At 37.4% G+C, this 13,943-nt stretch overlaps 1 protein-coding gene across 2 annotated transcripts in view; it reads right to left on the bottom strand.

The window, feature by feature from the left end:
- Window positions 1-13,943, bottom strand: part of LOC129510083 (cytosolic beta-glucosidase) — a 331,724-nt gene that overhangs the window by 190,890 nt on the left and 126,891 nt on the right. The gene's annotated exons all lie outside the window — the stretch shown is intronic.

Below are 13,943 nucleotides of genomic sequence, written 5' to 3'. Positions count from 1 at the left end.
TACTCCTTCTTGGTTCTTATAAGTTTTCTAAAAACTTTTACTGTTGTTTTTCCCAGGTTTAATTGAATGCTGTTTCATTAAACAATTCTCCTTCACTGAGACTTGCCATCATTATTTCATAATAAATAAAAGCTCTCTTACTGAACTATTTAATCAGTTAGGATAATATTTCCATAAATTAATTAGTTATACTAAAAAAAACTCTAACAAGTAACTTCGGTAACAGGTAATTTTAGTAAGCATATAACTTGACTAGGAAGGGTCTACGTGCATAAATATAGTGGCCTGAAATGACTTATTTTTAGCAGTATGGCAGACTAGGTAATTTGGAACAACCTTTCTGACTAAAATAGCTAAAATGATAGATAAAACATATATATTCAATCTTGTAAAAAGCATTGCTGAATTAGCACAAAAGGAAGTAATTCATAGAGGCCAAAGAGAATGTGGAAGTAGGAACCTTGACAGATAAAAGGATAACAAAACCAGATTATATGTAGAGATTTCTGGCAACCCCTGGAGTTGCTGAAGAGAAGTCTGGAGGTTAACAGAAGACGCATAAATGACAGAGTGAGGGGCACCTGGGTGGCTCAGTGGTTGAGCATCTGCCTTTGGCTCAGGTCCTGATCCCGGGGTCCTGGGATCAAGTCCCACACCAGGCTCCCTGAGAGGAGCCTGCTTCTCCCTCTGACTGTGTCTCCATCTCTCCCTGTGTCTCTCATGAATAAATAAATAAAATCTTTCAAATAAATAAATGACACAGTGAATGCATAGCATTATCTCTGCCTCTGTTTGCCTTTGGTCATAAAAATCATTCCATTCTTCTACCCACACACAACATATTCAGCCCCAAACCCAAGCCCCAACCGGTCATTGCTCTCAGCTAAGAATTCAAGAATTCTGAGTGATAGTCACTTAGTCTTTCCAAATATAGCTTATCTTCTAATAAGATCTATGAACTAAAAAGCCATCATTATGCCACATGCCATCTAACCAACAATTTTGAAACAGGAGTAAAACAATTACAGTAAATATTTCCATTTGAAAGGAAATGAATAGGCGACATATAATAAAATATACCTTTCACTGAAATCCACTGGGCAGACAGTGTGCATGCTCCTTACTAAAGGGAGATTTTCCTTAATTAATCTCTGATTCCCTTCTTTGGAGGAATCTTTGTCCATTTGTCTCATGTTTCATGGTGTCACTCTCTGTAAAGTTACTCTTTTTTTTAATGACTATCCTTGACCACACCTGAAGTGAGCTTTGGGAGCCAATAACCACTGTGGTCTGCACAGGTTTCAAAATTGACTTTCTGTTTATTAAAAGTTGGAACCCAAGGGTTGTTTCAAATCTTCAAAGTCATATGCTTTTTTCAAATTCATACTCCTAGTTTGTCACTATAGATTTCTTAAAAACTAAGTTTCTGATCTATTTGCTTGCAATAAATTACATCTACCAAAAATGATACCAGAAGTATTCTTAAAGACATTGTTTTTAGCTACGACTTCTTTATTTCCTTGTCCCTCACACCTCTCTCTTTTGATTTAATGGCAGGTACTTTAAGGCTATCTGGAGCAATGGAGGGTGTAGGGGCAGGAGCAAAACTATAATGTGGTTTTATCTTGGGTCATTTTATATATTGATAGCTTTTGCTAGATGCCAGTTTTAGGTCTTTTGGCTTTCTCTACTCTGTAGGGTTTGAGTTTTTAGTCCCCTTTATTGGGTAAGCTGGCCCTATCTTTCTTGAACAAATCCCATTTTCATAACATTGTCACAGGTTGACCTCTCCAGAAAGATTCCAAAATGGTGTTTAGTATACAAGATATTTGTTAAGGACCTTGGGATCAGCATCTGTGAGAGAGAAGGAAAGATAGGAGGACTGAGAAATTGGAGGCCCGTGACAGCTTCAGCCTACCCCCACAGGGAACTCTGGAACTAAAACGATCTGAGAAAATTGTTGCATGCTAGGTTAAAATGCCTGTATAGTTATATATCTGTATTGATTAGTCATTGGCTATGAGCCACCTCGTGAAGTCTGTGCTTTTGTGAAAGCTGGTTAAGTATAGCCAATGAATTCTGTTAAAAGGCAGCTATCTGAAGGGTCTCTATTAAAGGAACTTCCAGAAACTGGGGAATATGTCCTTCTATGAAGAGAGATCTAGACAAAACGTCCATCTCAGTCCACCCTTGTGTTTCTCCACTTACTTCTTAACACATTGAGTAGCAGCTTCTCCACAATTCTGGTAGGCTTCTCTCCATGGGGAAAACTTAGTAGAAAGTTAGTGGAACAAAAGACAATTCCCCACTGCTGCAAATGGTCTCTGATATCCAATGTCTCCATCCTTCACTATATGATTTAATGCATGGATGTCATGTTTGTAAACACACTTGCACATTTCTTAATAATATACTCAGTCCCCTTAGTCTAATACAATATAATGTGGGAAGGACCAGTGAGTCAAAGATTTGTAAACCTTTCAATAGTGGCATTGATTGAAGTCCTGCAGGCAGGAAAGGAAAATGCACACAGGAAGTATATATCTGTTCCTATGAGAATTAATCACTGAACTTTTAATGGTAAAAAAGAGCCCAATATGTCAACTTGCCACTAAAGTGGCTCATTAGTCTCCTAAAAAAATGGTGCTATATCTGGGGCCTTTCCTTGGTATCTATTTTTGATCTATCAGACATTTGACAGCAGCAATAGCTACATCAGCTTTGTTAAGTTTGACTTCAGGTGGCCTCCATCTCTGTTACCATGGCTACTTCATTCATATGTACATCTACAGCACTTAGGAGGCCAATGACAGAAAATTCATTTTGAATACCTGGTTGTTTGGTATCTTTCATGGAGGATGTTCTCTGATGGGTATTAATAGGTCCTAATAAAAATATTTACACTTAGCACCTACCCCCATATGTTCACCCACATGCTTCTATCCCAGATCACCCAGATCCTCATCTTCTACTTTTTCTCATTCCAGATGTCTGAACAACTGTCCAGGATATTCGATCTGCCCTTGAATCCATATATATTTTAACCTGAGTTAGTCTCTCCTCTGAACACACAAAGTTGATGGCCAGGTGCATCACTTGTATGTCTGCCAAATCTGGATAGGAAAGACATCCCTTCCACCCATATTCTATTGTCCATAACTCAGTCACATAGTCCTAACCTAACTGACAGAGAGGCTGGTCAGTTTTTCTTATTATGTGCCTGGAGTGTTCAAAGCATTGTCTCTGCCACAGAGATAATAAAGAATGAAGGAAAGGTAATGCTCAAGTCAAGAATTATTGAGAATTTTCTAGAACTACTTAAAGACACCAATTCTCAGAACTAGGAATTGCAACAAATCCCAACAGGATTAAATAAAAAGAAATCCACACCTCAATTGCCATCATAATACTGAGGAACACTAAAGAAAAAATAATCTTAAAAGATAGAGTGCCTACAAAACAACAGAATTCAGACTTATTGATGACTTATCAATAGCAATAATGAAAGTCAGATTATATTGGAATAATGCCATCAATGTTATAAAAAAAAGAAAAGTTGAACTATTATTTAAGAAAGAGGGTAAAGACATTGTCAGATAAATAATATGTGGGAAGCTAACCTAGCAAAGATTCTACCTAAATTACAGTCGATGAGATGTACTTTAAACTAAAGGAAAATGACTATAGATAGAATATCTGAGATGAGCATAAATTAAATTAAATGAATAAAATTGAGAAATAGGTGGGTAAATCTAATCAACATTGACTATTCAAAATAACTATAAGAATTTTTAATTGTTGGAGAAAACTAGAAGAGAACTGAAATAGAGAATAACAGTAAGACTTTCATTGAAAAGAAAAAAGAAAAAGGTGATTAAATATTTAGGGTCCATGAATATCTGGGAAGATGATAAAGTGGTGGTGGTGATTTAATAAGCCTGTTAAAAGTATTAAACAAGAAAATACATCAAACACATAACAACCAAACATAGAAAATGAAAAAAAAAAAGAAATGAGAAAAAGATAATATACATAACCATATTATTTTACCAACATATAGATCAAAAAGAAACAAAATGAAACTATGTATTTTTTTAAGTGTATATATCAAGCCATAAAATAAATTTAGAGAAAAGTCAGGATAGTGGTCATCCTGGGGTGAGTATATGGGAGGAGAAGCAGTAAATGGGATGTAAGGGAGAGGTGGAGGGAATCCAGGTTTCTATTTTTAAAGCTGGATGGTGACTACCCAGGTAGTTATTTTATTATAATCTTTTAAAGGAATCCAAAATGTCTTTAATATACTTTTCTATGTATATTTCATCAAAAAATAATCTACTAAAATAAAAGTAAAGATGTGAGTTGATGGATGTGTTAATTAACTTGATTATTGAAATCCTTTCAAAATGTATATGAGCATTAAAGCAACATGTTATACCCTTTAAACATATTACAATTTTATTTGTCAATTATACCTTAATAAAACTGAAAAAAATAATAAATAAGTAAACAAATAAACAAGGAAAATGACTTACAACCTGACCCATCAACTCTAAGTATTCAAAGTATCATGACCATTAATCAGTATAGGTTGTCAGCACATACATTTTAGAGAAGGAATGGAGAGTGTCAATTAATGCAATCAATCAATCCAGAAAAACATTAATCCAGCAATTTGATTAAGTAGAAATCAATTAAGAGTGGTTCCACTCTGGGCATGTAAAACTTTTTGGATGTGCTCTCCCTTGGAGAAGAGAGGAGATAAGAGAAGACCCAGTAGAATTCATTGCTCTTGGTGCGGTTTCTCAGAAGCTACTCTGAATCTTGGGTTGGAGTTTTTTTTACTGCAAGGTATTAGATTCTATATGTTTATGGCATTAATATGGAATGCATACTAAATTTTACACTTTATGGGCTATGTCTCTTTCTATAGACATTTGTTCATGGAAAGCACAGCAAAAGGTTATTGTTTAACAACAACAAAAATGATAGTTAATAAGGATTGTGTATGTTCTAAAGTTGCTTGAATAGTGTCTGCTCAGTTCCCTGAAGAAACCAGGTTAAAATAACAGTATATGTGTTAATAAAATATGCAGGGAGTTTGAACATTAAAACTGCCATTATCAGTATTACCATTATCAGTAGAGAAGCTGTATACCTAATTCTCCATACGTTATGCTAAAAAATTAAAGCATCACATTCAATACAATGTCAAGCATAACACTAATGTAAAAATTAACTACAGGAAACTACAGATGTGAAAGAATGGAATTCTAAATGAACAGATTAGAAAGATGGTAGTAGCAAGAAGATATCTTCAGGTTCTAGAATTAATGCAGAGAGTTTCCTAATGTAGCATTCTGGAAAATCATTCATTCTTGGAAGGTCTACCTATTGTCATTTACATTTTCATAAATAAAGTATAAAATGGCTAGTTGCCAGGATGCATTATTGACATTAGGTTGATAATGAATCAACAACCAAGAGATGCTCAAGAGTGTATTCATCCAAACTATCATAATTGGCCAGACTTTGTGCTTTGTTAGAGAAAATTAGGAGAATAAGATGATCAGAATCATTATTGGGTGGGTAAAGCAAACAAGTAAGGTGAGTCCCTCATTCCCCAGTTCTCTGTCTCCGAGTAGGTGCTTACTCAAATGTTAGTTGGATGATGGCTGTGTAGTAGGTTGAGTCAAAGTGCTTTCAGAATACCAAGGAGTAGGTAATATTCAAGGTGACTCTTTCAGGAAGGACAGGACATTTCCAAGAAGAGAGATATTCCACTAATAGATATCAATGGAAAGAGATTTTTTTTTTCATCTAAAATGTATAATAACCCAGGGGTAAGTGGAAATGTAAGCCTGAAAGATTCTGAGTGCCTGTAACTGAGGATGAGGGTGGAGATGAAATTGGGAGGTGACTGGGCCATGGATGAAAGGCATCTAATCCACACTAGAGAGTTTATACCTTCTTCAGCAGAAGATAGAGGGTCTTCAAATGTTTGCATTCGGAGGACCATGCAGGTAGGTTTCCATAAGGAAGAAATCTCCTGCAGCATAATAGGGGATGGACTGCATGAGAGGTGCCATGCTGTAGGCCCTGGGTTAATGACTCTGATTTTTCATGCTGGAGAAGAATAAAGAGCTAAAACAAGGCTTATACACACAGATGAAGAAGACACTATCACTGCCCTCCAGGTAGTAGAAATCTAGTGAGGGAGGCAGGTAAAATCAGGGGATGTTTAATGCTGCACAAAGGCTAAGTGTTGTGATGACAGTATACAGAGTGGTGCTTTGGGAGTACACAGGAGGGCTACCGACCTCAGGGTGGAGAAGTCGGGGAGGCTTCTAGGAGGAAATGCCCGCTGAACTGAGCCTAGGAAATCAGGAAATACAGGCAAATACTGTATTTTGACTCATTGCTCAGGCTACAACTGTAAGGTTAAGAGATCATAACTGATTCTTATCCAATGGCATGTTTTGGGGGGAACATGGCAGGGTATATATATGAAAGTAATTAATGTAATAAATCAATAAAATCACAAGAACAGCATTTCATCTTGTTAAGCACAAGAAGGAATGTTTAACTGATTAATCACGCACAATGAACATTTATCAAAGGCTATGCATCAAAGAAGCTTCAAGAGAATTTTCCAAAAGTGCCAAGAGTGTGTCCAATGGGATTCCCACCTTGGAAAGGGGTTAGAATGGGTCCTATTTCCCTAAGTCCTTTCGAATACTGAGGTCCCATTTTTACCACCTTCAAGCTCAAGAAGCTTATAACCTAATTGATGAAGCAGATTTTTCATGCAGGAAAAAAAATAAAGAGCTAAAACAAGACTTATACAAAAGACTTACGTAGTTTGGCACAAACTGAAACTTCCTTGGGGTTTCTGAGAGATGAACTAAAAAATCCCAGACAGAGGAATATTCTGGGCAGAGGACCTAGGAATAAGCAGAAGCATGACTTCTTTTCTCTTTCTTCGTTCCTGCCTCCCATCCTCCCCCTTGTCCCTTTCTTTCCTCCTTCCAATGGATATTCATTGAACCAAGAATTTCTCTTTTAATCAAAACATATTTCTTCACTGCAAATTGCTTGCAGTTCCTTGAAGTGATACCAAAAGGAGAAACTACCTGCCCTAATTTCCTCCTAAATCTAATTCCATCTTGTGGAGACAGGAATAGGGCATTGATCGGGGAATAGATCTCAAAAGAGGTGATGCTCAAATTAAATCGTGAAGGAGCCTGGAAGATACTCTAGGCAGAACAATAGCTCGCACCAAAGCAAAATACAGAGTGTGGCATATTCCGGGAACTACAAGGATTCGACTAGATCAGAGGCTTAGGGTGCCAGAGAGGAGTGAGGGGTGGAATCTGAGGAGCAGTGCAATAAGGACTCCCAGGACAGGAGACAGACCAGGCTCATGGCTGGAGCAGTAGGAGGAAAGACTGAATAGGTCATCCAAGGTCCTGCTGGCTAAAAAACAGCAAACAGGCTTGACATAAACAGGTTCCTGTTAGTCCTTCAGAACCGTGTTTGCTAAGCAATTTTGCACACTTGAAAGCAATCTGGGTACACTTAGGCCTTCTGACTATAGTTGGTGTTACCTGTAATTATTATTAATTAAGGCAGAGACTCGTATATATGAAAGGAGTGTGGAAATCTGCAGGGTTCATTTTTGTATTTGTCAACTTTTATTTGAAAACAGCAGGTGAAATTCTGATTTGAGCAATGTTTAGCCTCAAACTATCATGCAGATTGTTTTGGTATCTATGTAATTGCAAAAGGCTGCTTTGGTCGAAGCTCCTGAACACTTTTTATTGCTAATTTTGGCAATAAACCTGTTAATTAGTTAATTGTAAAACATTAGTGAATCAAGCAAAAAGAATCCATCTGTTTATAAAATTTCAAAGATCTCTTCTGGGCATAACATTTAAAAACAAGAGCTGGCTTGCACTCTCCTGCCTACTAACTACAAACCATCTCTGGAATATTTGTACAGTCTCCACTTAGGACTAAGAGGTGATATTTGAATGCAACCATTTGCCATATTCGAAGGCAATTTTGTAGGCACGTGGCGCTGCATACAATGTGTTTCGGGGACTGTTAGAAAATGAAAAATTAGTGAGGGATATGCAACTTTTTCATCTATATCCCTAGCTGAACCTATAAATAATTAGCCAAGCAGGAGAAAAGCAGAAAGGCATTCCACAAAGAAAACACAGTTATAAAAGCAAGTAAGAGAAACAACAGAGGACTACAAAAATTCCTAACAAAGAGAATCTGTAGTCCACATAGGAAAATCGCAACCGAGAAGACTGGTGGGTTGGATAGGGGCCAGACTCTAAATGACTTAAATTTCTGTAAAGAAGAAACTTCCTGAGGCACCTGGGTGTCTCAGTGGTTGAGCATCTGCCTTTGGCTCAGGTTGTGATCCTGGGGTCCTGGGATGGAGTCCCGAATGGGGCTCCCCACAAGGAGCCTGCTTGTCCCTCTGCCCGTGTCTCTGCCTCTCTCTGTGTCTCTCATGAATACATAAATAAAATCTTAAAGAAGAAGAAGAAGAAGAAGAAGAAGAAGAAGAAGAAGAAGAAGAAGAAGAAGAAGAAGAAACTTCCTGCAACTTTACTAAGAAACTTACAGGAATCCTTTGAAAATCTTCCATCTAGTGAGTATGACAAAAGATTTGTTTTCAGGAAATGTTGTGAATCTTCCACTTGGAAAAATGGGAAGAGTCCTAAGGTCTTCCTTGTCCCAAATTCCAGAAGAAAAGGTAGTGGGAAGCTCAGGAGAAGCCTGGGTACCCAAGAATGAAGTAGGAGAAAAGGTCACCACATTAAAAGCCAGAGACGTGGGTTTCTGAGCCAGCCCTCCACTGACTAGCTGGGGAGAAAACCACGTAATTTATCTTTTCTGGAGCTCCACTTTTCTTTATAAATGGGGAAGTCATTGGAGGACACATTTAGTCTGGGTTTAAGGGGATAGATGGATATGGTTCCCTTCACAGTCCCTTCTGTGTATAGCTAAGTTATTGATAGCCATCAGGACCTAAGGTTGGATTTAAGGAATTCCTCCCACCCCAAATAACAACTATTCTGATCCCCTGACATGAAGGTGCGGGGCCAGGAGCCATAAGGCAATATGAGCAAAAGCATCCATAACTGGAAGTATGGAGGTTTGCATGGAGGAAACAAGGTTTTGAGTGTAAGACTACCAGAAGCTAGTCTATGGTCTAAAATCATAAACAGATGATGTAGTTTGGGTGGAAACCTAATCATAATGGAAGTCACTATATTTGCTATAATCCGCATTTTTGGTTATAACTTGTGCTCGCTTGAGCAGCACATATACTAAAATAATTTGTGTCTCAATATCAGAATGTTTTCTATTGTTTTGTTGCTGATCTTCATAGATTTTTTTTTTTTGGTATTCCATTAATTATCTGAATTTGCTCTTGGATCTTTAATAAGTAAATTTAAAGATAACAAAGGTACTCTTCAGGTATAGAGTTAACCAAATCACTAGTTTTCTTTCTTTCAACATCCCAAAACATCTTAAACATCTTTCTAAAATGAGTATAGAGTAGCTTCTGGGGAAGAGCATCAAAGGATCCCAAACTCTGAAACGTTCTCCTCCTTTATGTTCTCCCTTACTGTGGACATTATGATGTCTTTTTTTTTAATATTTATTTATGATAGCCACAGAGAGAGAGAGAGAGAGAGAGAGAGAGAGAGAGGCAGAGACACAGGCAGAGGGAGAAGCAGGCTCCATGCACCGGGAGCCCGACGTGGGATTCGATCCCGGGTCTCCAGGATCGCGCCCTGGGCCAAAGGCAGGCGCCAAACCGCTGCACCACCCAGGGATCCCGACATTATGATGTCTTGATGCAACTAGTTATTTTGACATTTTGAGGGTCCCAGCCACCAATAATTCTCATGCTCATATTTCTGGTTTGTCATAGATTACCCAGTTGTAAATCAGAATTCCACGTATTTCCTTATTTTAAGACTTTCTGGCTTTGATACTTCCCCATGGGAGGGGTGTCCTGTGGGTATCTGTTATTAAGTGTTCTGATTTGTTCATGAAATCCTCACTTAAATATTCAATAGAACCTGAAGAAGATAAGGTACCATGATGTGATGAAGTAGAGGGAGCACTAAGTTAGGAGTCAGGAGGCTGGTATAATCTAGAGAGCTGGGGGGCCTTGAATAATGCATATAATCTTCTTCAGCCCTGCTTTCCCCACCTATAAAAACAGGGTTGGGCCAGTTCTCATTTTAGATTTCCTCCAGTTAAAACATTCTGAAATTTGATTTCCCAGGCTGCTTTTGGGAGCATCCATTTGCTTCCAGCCCGGCAAGCAGAGGCCAATGCTATTATAACCTGACAGCTGGAGAGATAGACAAAGAATAAAAGCTTCCCTAAGTGCTCCTGATCCTCCTTTTCTGTAAATAAATGAAAAGACTTCATTTTCCAGAGCAAATCCTGAGTCGCAAATGCCATTTTTTTTCTTCATGGGGAGGTAAAAAAAAAAAAAATTAGCATTTAAAAATATGCCAGCATGTAACATTTCGTTTGTTTCCATAATGTCTGATTTAAGGATAAAGATCTTTTTTCAACACTGAAAGCAAAACCTCCTAATTCATCTGGCTTACAGGATCATTTACATATCCAATGGAACGTTTATTTTATCTGACCAGAATTGAAGATGATACAACATTCTCGGCTGAGATTAAAAATATATAAGGATGGAATATTGATGGCAATACACAATATAGAGAAGAGCAGCCCAGAAGATGCACCGTGGATGATAAGAATGAAACAGTGCCTAGCTAAAGTAAGATGATAACCTCAAAAGATATAGATTAATGACAGTAGTTTCTAAGATTGAAAAAGGAGAGGCAAGGATAAAAGAGGAATAAATTTAAGCATTTCAACAAAGGAGGGAGAAATTTAAAGGATAATGTTAATTGAATTATGTGTTGTAACCAGATAATACTCTATTATACAGAGATGAAAGCCACAGTCATATCAAACCATCTAGTCGCAAGACGCCAACTCGAATCTGCAAGGGTTATTTTTAAAGTGGCAGACTCTAATGGGAGTCTGAGTTTCAGGAGTACAATTTTAGTTTAAGCTTCTTAATTTATAATGGTGATTGACTTAGTTTGATTGCCCAGGAACATATTTCCAGATTTACGACAACACCAAGGTAACTGAATCCATTGTTACTTTTCATCGAGGATTCACTGATTCATTTTATGGCTATTTACTGAGTTCGCCTCTGAGTTCTCCATAATCCCAAATGACCCCAAGGGCCCTGTTTTTTCAACCTTCATTCATGCAATGAACCTTTCCTAAGTACCTTCTGTGTAGAAAGCATCGTGCTAAAGTTCAGAGACTAAACGACATCGATATACTTTTTGAAGACAAGAGCCATGTCATCTTTAGATTTCCATGCCTTGCAAGAAGGCCTGACCTATTTTTTTTTTAACTAGTAAGTATTAAAACAAACATTTTAGGGAGGCAGATATATATGAGACTACGAACTAAGAAAATCAAATAATATTTTATATGCCTAGATTCATGAGCTAAACAAGTTGGAAGAGTTCTTATATGTCATTTTATCTAATGTTACTTAAGTTTGTTTCATGGAAAGGAGCAATGGATGTTACTAAAACAAAAGGGGGTGGGAGGTTCCTCAGACAAGTGAGCTTAGAAGGCAGCTATGCTCACCACTATGCTACCAACGCTGCACAGCACAGGTCAAATAAGTTGGGAAAAAACAGAATCAAGCAAGTTTCTTTACTTCTCAAAGACTTCGACACGCTAAAATTTTGTATTTATCTCAAAATCAGATATAGCACATAATATTTTCAATGTTTATAATATTTTTCAATATTTTCACTATTTTCAGGAGGCACTCTTACTGAGCCACTACTTGTGAACTAACCTGGGAAACTAACCTTGTTCTGGCCTGAGAAGGGTTCAACTGGTTCATTTTCCAGACTTTATCCCTCAAGCACAAACACCTTTTATCTAGCAAAAGAGAACTTTGTAACTCTGCTTAAATAATTCTATGAAGTGATTCATTCTATTTTTTAATTTAAATTCAATTTAATTAACATATACTGTATTATTAATTTCAGAGGTAGAATTTAGTGATTCATCAGCTGCGTACAACATCCACTGCTCATTAAAGTCAAGTGCCCTCCTTAATGCCCATCACCCAATCACCCCATCCCTCCCACCGCCCCTCCAGCAACTCTTGTTTGTTTCCTAGGGTTGAGTCTTTATGATTTGCCTCCCTCTCAAGTTTTATCTTATTTTATTTTTCCTTCCCTTCCCCTTCTTTCATCTGTTTTATTTCTTAGATTCCATATATGAGTGAAATCATATGGTATTTATCTTTCTCTGAATAACTTATTTTGCTTAGAACAATACCTTCTAGTTCCATCCACATTGTTGCAAATGGCAAGATTTCATTCTTTGTGATGGCTGAGTAATATTGCATTGTATGTATATATGTACCACTTCTTTATCCATTCATCTTTTGATGAACATCTGGGTTCTTTCCATATTTTGGCTATTGTGGACATTGCTACTATAAACATTGGGGTGCGTGTGTCCCTCTGAATCACTATGTTTTTATCCTTTGGATAAATACGTAGTAGAGATGCAGAGAAAGGAGAACCCTCTTGCACTATTGGTATGAATGCAAACCAGTGCAGCCACTCTGGAAACCAGTATGGAGATTCCTCAAAAAGTTAAATAGAGCTACCCTATGACCCAGCAATTGCACTACTAGATATCCATCCAAAATAGTCATCCTATTTTTTAAACAAACTGTTTCTATCATTGGATAACCATTAGAGATCTTTTGGAATTTGAGCTGAAATCACCTCACAGTCCACTAAGAACAGGTGTCAGCAAACAACAGTCTATAGGAAAACTCAGGCCCATCACCTACTTTTCCATGGCCCTCAAGCTAAGAATGGTCTTTATAATTTTTAAAGACTATAAAATAAAAAACAAAGAAGAATATGCTCAATGATTGTATGTGGCCCAACCAGCTTAAAATATTCACAATCTGGACCTTTACAAAAGAGTTTTCAGACCTGTGCTCTAAAGTAGTCTCCAGACTTTTTGAACATGCACTCTGCAGTAAGCAACCTCAAAGGTAGTCCCAAAAGATCTATGCATCCTTTTTTTTCATATCCTTGTATAATCCCTTCCCCTTGAGTATGGGCTAGATTTAGCAACTCACTTCTTTCTATTCTATTCTATTCTATTCTATTCTATTCTATTCTATTCTATTCTATTCTTCTATTCTATCTATTCTATTCTATTCTATTCTATTCTATTCTATTATTATTTTATTCTATATTATTCCATTCCATTCCACTCTATTCAACAGACTTGCTTCTATTCTGTTGTGCTGAACAAAATACGACAAAAGTGATGGAATATCTCCTCTAAGATTAAGTAATACGAAGGCTGGCTTCTGACCTGGATGTTCTCTTGCCCTCTCTCACTGGTCCACTCTAAGGGAGGCCAGATACCATATTGTGAAGTACTGCCATATTTCCTACCCAATAAAAGGGCAAGGAAAGGAGAAAGCCCTTCAGCCAACAGCCAATGAGGAACTATTAGTTTCAGCCCAATAGTCGGCAGGGAACTAGATCCTATCTACAGCCAGACGAGTGAACTTGGAACTGATCCTCCCCCAGTTGATCCTTCAAATGTGACTACAGCAGTGGCCAATAGCTTTATTTCAAGTTCATGTGAGACCTTCACCTGGAGGCGAACAACTAAATTACACTCAGATTCCTAATCAATAAACACTGTAAGATAATAAAAATTTGCTGTTTTAAGATGTCATGTTTAGGGATAATTGTTACCTGCCAAGAGATAACTAACACACAATCCCATTAGTAAAAATT

Source organism: Nyctereutes procyonoides, unplaced genomic scaffold (genome assembly GCF_905146905.1).
Source record: "Nyctereutes procyonoides isolate TBG_1078 unplaced genomic scaffold, NYPRO_anot_genome, whole genome shotgun sequence".
Lineage (NCBI taxonomy): Eukaryota > Metazoa > Chordata > Mammalia > Carnivora > Canidae > Nyctereutes > Nyctereutes procyonoides.
This window is presented reverse-complemented; position numbering and strand designations above follow the sequence as displayed.